Raw genomic sequence first — 9,516 nt, forward strand, 5'->3', positions numbered from 1 at the left:
CCCCATACTGGTTTTTTTAATATTTCAGGAGATTTACTGTTTCATAATAGAAGGGAGTTTTACATCTACAAGCTTATTTTCTTGCAGTGTAATTTATGGATAAAGTTTCCCTGATGGAACATTTTATTCCAGTGCTTCTCAGAATTTTTGATGATTCTCTGGGTATGATCTACTTTATATCTGCCATGACTACTCAGTAAGTGATCTGGCAGTTTGGAACAACAGTCCTGAGAAGACTGCTTTTACAAGGGATCCAGACAAGTTTTAGCATTAATCTTATTGGCAGTTATAGATGTCTCTATTTTACTGAGTTATAGACGTCTTTATTTTATATAGACAGTGTTCTAACAGGCCTCTGAGGTACAACAGGGCAGGACATGCTGAGTGTTCATTTTGCAGTGCCACAGACAGAATTTAATCAATATTCTAGTAATCAAAATTCAGTAAGTCCGCAATATACTGTTTATCTGACGTTTCTCGGGGGGATGGAGGAGGTATTTGGGCAGAAGGTGCTGAGTGTCAGACAGAAGCACCGAGTTACCTGAGGGGAGAGGTCCCTGGCGGGGGGGCGGGGCCGGGGGCTTGGCGGGAAGTCGCGATGTACCTGCGAGCGAACAGCAGGGGGCGCTCTTCGGGCGGGAACGGCTGAGGGGCCTGAGCGGTGCCAGAAGCGCTGACGCGCCTTTCTGGGCAGAGCAGGAGTTATTTTGTGGGAAACGCTGAGGTACTTCAGAGGGCTTGGGCGAGAAATTCTGAGACACCTCAGTAGATGCGGTGGAGAATCTGGGTGGGAAACGCAAGCAGTGACAGTGGAGGTCTCAGGCGAGGTTTGTCACAGATTTTCCTCAGAAGGGACAGCGATGGGACACAACTCAATCCAGGACGTCTGATCTGGGCAGTAGAGATTTTTGGCAGGAAATGCTGAGATACACCAGAGTGACAGACCATTTGGGAGTAGAAATGCAGAGGAATCTCAGAGAGAACACTGGAGGTTCTTGGGGGTGGAGGGTGCTCAGTTATTTTGAGGGGCCATGGGTAGGAAGTGCTGAGGTGCCACAAGATGATAGTGATATTTGGGAGTAGGGGAGCCAGTCCTAAATGTCTGAAGACAGCAGTGTACATGTGTGAGTGGGAAATACTGAGGTACTTCAGAGGGAACAGTGTAGGATTTTGTTAGAAGTGCTAATGTCTCAGAAAGTAGAATGAACAGTTTAGGGTAGTAAAACTTGAGTTAATTCAGGGGGGAGGTGGTCGTCTCAGATGGAAAGTGCGAAGATTTGTCTGAGGGGACAGCAGAAAGTTTTGATGGGAAATGCTGAGGTAACCCAGATGTCATAATTCAAGGATTTCAGAAGAAAAAAGAGGTATACCCTCATATGGACAGTGAAGGGTTTTGGTTAGGTGGATAGAAGTACTTTAGAAGTGGTAACAGTGGAGTTTAGGTGGAAAAGGACAGGGTTCCTGAACTGGACAGCAGAGGATTTTAGGAGGAAAATGCTGAGGTAAACCAGCTCAGGGCTTTGTGGAAAAATGTTGAGCTACCTGAGACTATATATATGATAACAGCAAGCAGGAAAGAAGTTTGATTTGGGAAGCAGTAAATTAGATCTTGAAAAGGAGAGAAAAGAAAAAGCTAACACGCAGCAACAAGATGCAGCTGAGGTATCCAAGTGGCTGCTGTGGCAAGGAGAGTGAGAATTTAGTGGGAAACCCTGAAATGGTCTTAACAAAGCCTGAAAGGGCCTTTACAAAAGCTCATTTAATCCCCAGGTTGTCCACAGAGAAGGCAAACTGACTCACTACAAGTGGACTGTGGAAAGGCACAACTGAGAATGAGTTAGAGATTAGGTAGGAAAAACTAAGAAAGGGGAAGAGCTAGAAAGTGGAAAGAGTCCACATCACAGTAAGTGAGCAAACAATCTTGTGCAACAACGTGCCATATAAGCAAAAATAACTATTTTAATGGGAAATACCAAAAAACATTTTTGTTTTAGGAATTGCTTTGCCTCTACATGAAAAGCTCCCATAGAAGATAATGGAGTGTCATGAACGCAGGTTTGGAACAGCTTATAAAAAGAAAATGCAATAACAGGCACATGCAGAATGTCTGACACAATAACTCACATAAAAGCCTTTGGGACATCCATTTTAAAATTTTAAATGATTCCTTAAACAGGAAAAGTTATTGGAATAAGACATGCAAATTTTCTCTATCTTAATAGAACCATGAGAAAAAAATCCAAAACAAAACACAAAAACACCAACCTTAAGGGAAAAAAAAGTTATATAGTGAAGAAAAAGAAAGCCACCCTAGGAGTAAAGATCCACACAGACATGCTTTTTCCTCCTGTCACTGCTCACAGTGCTGCTGCCTGCAAATACGCCTCGAGTCCCAGCCAAGCTAGAATGCTGGCGGAGCAAAGGAGGGTGGTTAATTTGTCTGAGAGAGCGGGTAGAAGGTTTTGCTTGGCTCATCCAAATCCTAAACCTGTGCTGTATCTCTTCTTCCAGCAGTAGGAGTGAGTCCCAAGGAAGGGAGTGCAGGAGGCAGGGGAGGAAAGGCACTCTGGGCACGGGGACTCTGCCCCTAAGAAGGACTCAGGTTATGCATGGCGAGCCTTTTTTGTTGCTTTGAGTGGAGGGCCCTCCCTGTAGACAGGGCTGGGCTGGGCTGTCTGCTCTTCTGGCCTCTGGCCAGGGTGCTCTGTAGTAGACTGGCTAGCGAGAGTGATGGCCCTGGCCCCCGTGTCCCCAGGACGAGTGTCACTTGGGGGTGTCTTCTGCTGAGGACTCGAGGCCTTGTGCCCTGCCCAGAATCTGAGTCTAGGTCTGTGCCTTCATGCTCCATTGGCAGTCTAAGCCAGAGGATGCAAGAGCCCTGTAAGGAGGGCATCTACTTCTGGAGACTCGTGCTTTTGGTAGAGTGGGGGAGCACTTTTATACCAACAGCCTCTCGACCTGCCAGTAAGGAGGGTTCAGGTCGGTGTGCCAGTGGTGCCCCAAAGTCAGCCTGTGGGTCAGCCCTGTAGCTGGGGTCTGCGTGGGAAGGCTGGCCTCAGCAGGAGAGAGTAAGCCTTTGCTTAGCTGGAGCCCTGCACTGCCCCTGTGGCCAGCCTTTTGGTGTCTGCCTTGGCAGCTTCATGCCTCTCTGGCAGTGTAGCCAGCTGGGCAGCCCTGTACAGGGGATGTGTGGTGCCACCCAAAGCCCTTCTGGGGAGGGCTGGGGGAGCCCTTTGCCAGACAGAGCCATGAGGACAGTCCTGTAGCTCAGTGTGAGGTGTCTTCCGCCTCGGTTTTGGCTGCTTTATGGAATGGGAAAAAGGCAGGCAGCCCTGTATATGGGGCAGCAGCTGCTTCTTTCTCTCCCTGCTGGGGGTGTGGCCACCTCCCAGCCCCATAAAATGTGCCTAGAGTGCCAGCACTCCTGCCCCCAGCCCTTCACACCTGGCTGGAGGACAACCCAGAAGCTGCTGGTAAGCAGAGGGATGAGGGGCTGTTGTCTCCCAGTGTGGGAGGGAGGTTGGGGTGGCCATCAGGGGTGGCTTGAGAGGGGCAGGGAGCAAAGTCCCTGTTGCGCTGGTAGGCAGCTAAAGGTGGGAGAGCACATTCTCTGCCTGATGACACCTTGCAGACGGGTGGCCCTGTGATGACAGGTGCTCCCCGGTGGGGTGGTGGGCACAGGTTTGGGTGTGCTGCCCAAGGGGACCCATGAAGGGACAAGAAACTGCAGAGTAGGTCTCTGCCTTGTGTGAGCAGTAGGCAGCTGGGCCAGGGAAGGGCAGAGCAAGGCCCAGGAAGGAGAGCAAGGCTTGCCCAAATTGCCTTAGCTCTTGCATGCTGGGAGTCATCTGTGGTGCTGCTCCAGGAGCCTGTCTCTTGGTCTGCGTGGCAAGAAGGGGCACTGGAAGTCCGTGCTTCTCCATCCCGAACTGATGGCTTGTATCTTCAAGTAGGCTGTGAGGAAGAAAGGAAGACGGATGCTTGGGAAGGCTGAGAGAAGAAAGCAAGGAAGAAGGCCAGACAAGGAAGAGCAGAGAAAGGCAGAAGAGGAGAGGCACCCTGGGCAGAGGGCTCCAGTCCCATATGAACATCCCCACAGAGGGGTTCTCTTGGTCGCCTTTCTTCTTTGGGGCTGGACAACCTCCCTGTAAGCAGGGCTGAGGTCTGGGGTTTGGGGGCATTTGCCATGTTGCTCCTTTGACTGCGTGAGGAGAGTGATGACCCTGTAAGGAGGGTGAGAGTCCCTCTCCCCTCACCTGTGGGAGAACCTGAGCTCACCCCAAGCCTTTGCCTACCCTGTAGGCAGGGGAGGGCCCCCTTCCCCTGGCAGCTTTCTGCCAGCTGGTCCCATGACCAACATGACAGGCCTGTTATCAGGACCTATCCCAGCAATGGTCTCTTGCAACAACTGACAGCCCTTCGCTTCTTGAGAACTCTGAGCTCCACCAGCCTGTCTGGGAGGCTTGGACCCATGTTACTGGCTGCCTAGGCTGGTCTTCCTCTTCTGGAAGATCTCTTTTTGTTTGTGTGTGTGCCGTGCCTGTGGCATGTCTGTGGGTATGTGTGTGGCTTTGGGGGGGGGGGGGGTGTTTAATAATAAAATCACTGCAATATATATTAGTTGGACTTCTCAGGATGGAAGACAAACTTCGTGCATGCCTGCAGGTAGATCCTGCCTCCCATCCAGTGCCAAGGAGAGTTCAGACTTGCTGCTTCTTTCTTTGGGACAGCACTAGCCCACTTGGTAGGAAGGTTGGCAGTGTGGCCACTCTGTAGGCAGGGCTTGGTCTCCTGCCTGCCTGCCTGCCTGGCTGTCTTTGAAGGAGTCCATTCAGTGTGACGAGCCTGTAATCAGGGTGTGTGTCACAAGCTGTGGAGCCCTTTGTCATCTGGAGCAGCTGGACCTCCCTGTCAGCAGGGCTCAGGTACCTGCACTCCTGTGGGCTGCTGCTTTAGGCAGCAAACATGGAATGACCTCTCCGTGCCCTTGTCCCTGGGGTAGGTTGATTAACTGCTCTGATTGAAGGGGCAGTTGAGTGTTTGCTATGGCTTCCTCCTGGAGGGCTGGCCCCACCGTTGGGATTGAGGTCTCTGGGTGGGCTCCTGAAGAACAGGTGTACTCCAGGCAGTGTGAAGGGTGGACTGTTTTGTGCGTGTCTTGAGAGGCATGATCTGCAGCACAGCTATGCCTGCATTTTTTGCCTGCTAAATCTGGGAATTTCCTATCCCTCCATGAAATTGTGTGCAAATTCCTGGGTTTCAGCTTTTCAGCATCAAGAACTTTTTCCTTACATTCTTTTTTGTACTTGCTTGTGTTTAAGGGCCACATTTCTGAACTCTGCCTCAAGAAGTTTCCCCTGTGCAGTTATGTTGCTGCACTGGCTTTGGGGAAATAGACATCTCATTCTGAGGGAGAGTTTGGCAGATTTCTGGCTCAGACTTCCAGGCCCTGTGCTGGCTTGAGTTAACTGTGTCTTGAAATTCCTGGTTCTTATGCCGGCTTAAATTTCTCTCAACATTGGAAGTTAAAAGGATGCTCATGAACCAATAGATGTTTCCCACAGATACATATACCAGAGATTATTGTTAACATCAAAATGCTAGGCAATGACCTCTATCTACCCTTTTTCCAAGGAGAATATTCATTCCTCAGCAAATGGCAAGGCAATTTGTAACTTGGTAATTTTCAAACCTAACTCTCCTTTGACTCATGCCATCAGAACTGCACTTCACATTTGAATTTAACTTTGCCCCAGTCTTGGCTTTTTTTGACTGCTGTAGGGTTAGGGTGTCTTTGTTTCTAGGTAGTGCTGTTTGCCTTCTCAGGAGTATTTTGGAAGTTGTCAGTCAGCAGTTGCTTTCTAGCAAAGCATTGCTGTGTAATTTTTTGTTCAGGAATTTTGCTGGTAGTGGAGTTTTGCAGTAGGAGTGGTGGTTTTGTTGGGCTTCTTTGAGATGCCGTATGGAAAGGAGGGTGCATGAATGGATAAAAATCAGTAATTTTGTAGATGACTGTTAGGTGCAGCATGGGGAGAAAAGTTGCGATTGAATGTATAGTGCAGCTGGTCTGATGTGGAAATAATAGGGGTTATTTAGGATATAGGAAATTAATAGGGGTGAGTTTTCGACAGTTACTGAGACACTTAACACCTTGCTGGCTACTTCAGCCCCTTTTCCTCTGCCTAAGTGGGCTGAGAAGGGCCATGTGTAGCTGAAATGTTCCCAGGCACTGCAGTGGAACTCACCAAGCTTGAATTTCCATGAATTCGTAAAGGTGCAACAACTGTAGAAAAATCCAGCTGTGAGCTATAAAATCTGTTAGAAAAATTGCAAATTCTCCTTTGACCAGAGCTCAGTGGGATAAACATGCTACTTGTTTATTTCACAAACTGTCACAAGGTTTAATTTCATTAGAAGGCATTGTGAATTAGGAAATAAAATTACTTCATTCTTGATAAGTTAATCCAAATTCAGGGGGAAGATGGAACTTGAGTTTTACAGGCGTGTTTGTTCCATTTTTTCTTGTAAAACAATAGTGAAAAAGGAATAAAGCCCTCCTTTTCGTGACCTCTGAGAATATCTTACTGTAGTCCCTTACCTCCTAATATACTTTGTCACAGAGGCTTTAAGTTGCAACCACAAATAGACACATACTATATTAATTTGCATGTAATGTCTAATCTGAAAAATTTGTCTTGCCCTAGGATTTCCCTTATTTAGCTGTGCATTTGCAAAAAGATATGTACAATGGCTTAAAGCTATATGGAAAGTGGAAGGTTAGAGACATTTAACAAAGATGCATTTCTGCTCCTCTTTTGTGAGTATGAAAAAGGGATAAACATCTCAGTTCCTACAATGCTCATCAGAAGAAAATTAGAATTTTATTTTGTATGTCAGCTGATATTCAGAAGTTAAGCCTCACCGCTTATGTGTTTTCATATCGTAATTTTCTATAGTGCAAGAGGCAGGAGGGCCCCATGAATTCTGAGAGAATGCTGAGATAACCATCCCCTGTTGTTGGCACAGTTTTAACGTATCATCCTCTATCCTTCCTCTTATTCCTGGAAACAGCATAACCTGCTAGTTTGTGTGCAGTTGTCACAGTATATGACTTTAAGCCTTGCACTTTGCTTCTCATTGTGAAATTTCAAACACTCAAGGCTGTAAACAGGCCTTGCTGATGGAGCTGTGTCCTGAGAGAATCACATTGTTCAAGATGAAAAATCTTCTGTTAACATTTTTAACATTCCACTGTGCACAGGCAGTCTTGAGTAATCTACTTGTGGTCAAATCAGAGAAAAAAGAAAAAAATGACTTTTCAGATACCAGAGAGATTATCCCTGAGTAGAAGCACTTGTGGAAAGCCCTTGAGAAAAGAACTGATCTTTGGCCCTGTGAAAGAGAATATCAGCTTTCATTAAGCAAACAAAGCCTTGAAACATAAATTTATGTAAGTGGAATTCTAAGAATTGATGACACTGGTATTTCATGTCAGCAACAGACACTGGACATAATGGATTGCTAAATTACACATACACAGATACGGAGTCATACTTCACAGTCTTAGATGAAGCCTGAAATTTATGGAAAACATTATATCCAATAATATGATATGATACAGTCTGACTTAATATCAGTTTATAATATAGGGTGATACAGTCTCATATTACAACCCATAAGCCAAATCTGATCCTAATGGTAACATAATGGGAAATTCTGGTTCAGCAGACATTTCTAGAATGCTACAGTTATCTTGACTTTTCAGATTCTCAGGTTTCTCTCAAGATGGGGTTGACAGGTGATATGTAGGTAGCCACTGCAGTGGACCTGCCTCTTTCTTTTATGACATGAAAATGCACTGAGTTACCAAAATATGAAATTCTGCTGGCTGCTCCAGCAGAGTGTTGGAGAAGAGCACAGAGGCTTTTTGTCTGTTCTGATATTCTGACTGCCTTGTCTCCATTGTGGAGCTCAAACAATCAGGAGTAAAGAGAGCCTTGAAGTTTCCTCTCCAGTGCTCACCTCAAAATCATGGTATCATACTTACTACCTAAATTCACTTCCTTATACCAGCAAGAAGAGAAACGTGGTAGTTAGGTGAAAATGCCTGCAAAAAGACCAAGACTCAGTCCTCTCCAACTACGTGCACCTGGAGGGAGGCTATTGCCTCCACTGCTGTGACAAAATTCATATTCAGCTGGTCCTATTTCTGGTTTAAGAAACAAAATTCAGATAAGCTAGTAGGAGGCTACCTGAGCTACTGGGAATAAGCAAATAACTGGAGTGCCATGGATTTCAGGATTTGTCATTTTGACATGGGGTTCTTATTTTACATCAGAAGCATTGCATACACTTCAGGTAAGGTAATATTCTTTTTAGAGAAATATTTTGTTATATTATAGCAACAGTTTAGCATATACAATCATTTGTGGTCCTTTTTATTTTCTGTAGCCTTGGAAATACTTGAAGGTAGCATATGTTTTTTCCCTTACATATTTTTTTTTAAAATAACTGGTTTTAATTGCTTGTAATAAATGTAGGTGGATGAAAGACTCTGAAGTTCTTGAGGTTGTGTCCAATGGTAATAATGACATCACTACCACATTACAGCCTAAATTGAGAGAATACTGTTCCAGCTTTCTAGTTCTAGTTATAAAATGAATACCAGATTTGTATTTTTTACAGATATTTAAATACTGATCTAAAGCTGTCATATTTTATTTTGTGTTAACAGCTTTGAACTTGTGAAGAAAATACTGTTTCCTGTTATGCAATTATCAGAGAAGCAAACCTTTAAAATATATTTCTTCATTTTCAGGTTTCTATATGAAGACATTTGTATTTTTTCTTATCTCTAAGAATTATAAGAATTATCTATTCATTTCTCACTGTATCAGTGAACCTCCCTGTCAGTGCTGCAGGAATCTTTATAAAAAAACAGTTCTGCACACAGAGATTGGACAAAAAAAACCCCAAAAGTTTGATCTACTTAGTCTTTGAATAGAAATGATCATCACTCTAAAGCTATGCTAGAAAGACAAAATGGGCACCATATTCCACAAATTTAAATGTTCTACACAACTGAAATACTTCTTCTCATATGCATCAACCGAAAGTTTGCAGTGTGTTACAAAAAGTGAACACAAACCATCTATGTGATTATAACATTCCAGACTGACATATGTTCCTATCAATTCAAGCATTAAATGCCTATCATTCGATCTCCAGGTTCAAACCATGTTTTTTGTTCCTGCAAGTGTCCTTTTAAGTGGAAGAGATAAGTACAAAACAAGGAAATTCATTACTCATTTCAAATAGGTGCTGAAATACTGGTATGTTATTTGCCCAGCTGCACTTCTCATTCCTTTTTGAGGTAAAAAATGGTAGGCAAAAGCTGTTCTTCCTCAAAAGTCAGATTTTTAGATCCTTACATGGATCTGTTTTCCTAATTTTCTCCTATGCTGTCCACATAAGGCTTTTGGCCGAGTGAGCACAGATCAGTCAGCAGTACATTTG

Source organism: Athene noctua, chromosome 4, assembly GCF_965140245.1.
Source record: "Athene noctua chromosome 4, bAthNoc1.hap1.1, whole genome shotgun sequence".
NCBI lineage: Eukaryota > Metazoa > Chordata > Aves > Strigiformes > Strigidae > Athene > Athene noctua.